At 29.0% G+C, this 1,166-nt stretch overlaps 1 long non-coding RNA gene across 1 annotated transcript; it reads left to right on the forward strand.

Moving 5' to 3' along the window:
- The first annotated feature begins 801 nt into the window (after window positions 1-801).
- On the forward strand, window positions 802-1,166 carry LOC111084391. Its single transcript, XR_002609530.1, has 2 exons — window positions 802-996; window positions 1,028-1,166. It is a non-coding gene; the product is annotated as an uncharacterized LOC111084391 (long non-coding RNA).

Genomic DNA, 1,166 nt, shown 5'->3' on the forward strand with positions numbered 1-1,166 from the left:
ATTGGTACAATAAAATCAACTATTAAGTTATTTTATGGAAAAAAAAATGTTGAAAGGAAAGTATCTAATAAAACCACTACAAAAGAAGATATTAGTCCGTGATGGTCTTCGGTATAAAGTTTCTGAACCTTATTCCAAGTTTCGTTTAATTTCTTTAGTTTTCAAACAGGAGTTTTATTTTTTTTAGGAGATTCTTTACCCAGTCAAATAAACCGTTGGTTTGAATCTTTCCACAAACCTTAAATGTATGCTTCCTCTGTGAATGAAGACCTCTAAACATCTACTATCAGTAACGTGCTTCAAAGTACTTTGTGTTTATTACTATGTATTTTTTGCAATTAAGGTGTTTTTATTGTTTTTTCTCCACTTCAAGATGGATTAGTTACTATAGCTTTTTCAAAGGCTCATTATTTGGAATTGGATGAATCTTTAGTTCAATGTGATGACACAAGAAAATATTCTTTAAGGGTTCATGTAATATTGAATAATATTTAATGCTTCACATAATATAAAATGAGATCTGTGTCTGTGAAGGACCATTCCTGCTTGATTTTTTCTCAAATTCATTATCTTGGTTACTCATGAAACAAAAACTGCAGTTTAATTCCTAACCTTGTGTCATAGTTGTGTGTTTCTTTTAATAAAAGTTCACCCACAGCAACATGTATATTTGGTGATACACATAACGTAAAATGTTCTTATTACACGGTTTCAGTGATGAAAATAATTGTCAGTTCTGCTACTGAATATACTGTTGATATTTATCTTTCCTGAGAAACTCTGAGATGTTGAACAGTATCTTTATTATTTTAATATTGTTAAAAGAAATTTTAAAACTTGTATTCCAGGATTCAAGAGAAAAACAGAAAATTAATTTCAGGACTTAAGATATTCATTTTCAAGATCCATCCCTATTGTCTTGGTAACCGTGAATGACCGTACATCAAAAATTTAACGGAAAAATCAGGTACATTTGTTATCCATGTAACAAACAGAGTTCATTTTAGTGATAATTATGTGTATCAAGAAATGAATATTATAATTGCATTTAAGTTTTCCATCTCGTTATATTTCTTATTTTTAATTGCTATAACAATTTGATTTGTGGTAAAGTCTCAGATTAAGGAAACCCAAGATTACACTTTCAAAAGTTGTTTCTGTTTTAG

This window comes from Limulus polyphemus, unplaced genomic scaffold (assembly GCF_000517525.1).
Source record: "Limulus polyphemus unplaced genomic scaffold, Limulus_polyphemus-2.1.2 Scaffold22050, whole genome shotgun sequence".
NCBI lineage: Eukaryota > Metazoa > Arthropoda > Merostomata > Xiphosura > Limulidae > Limulus > Limulus polyphemus.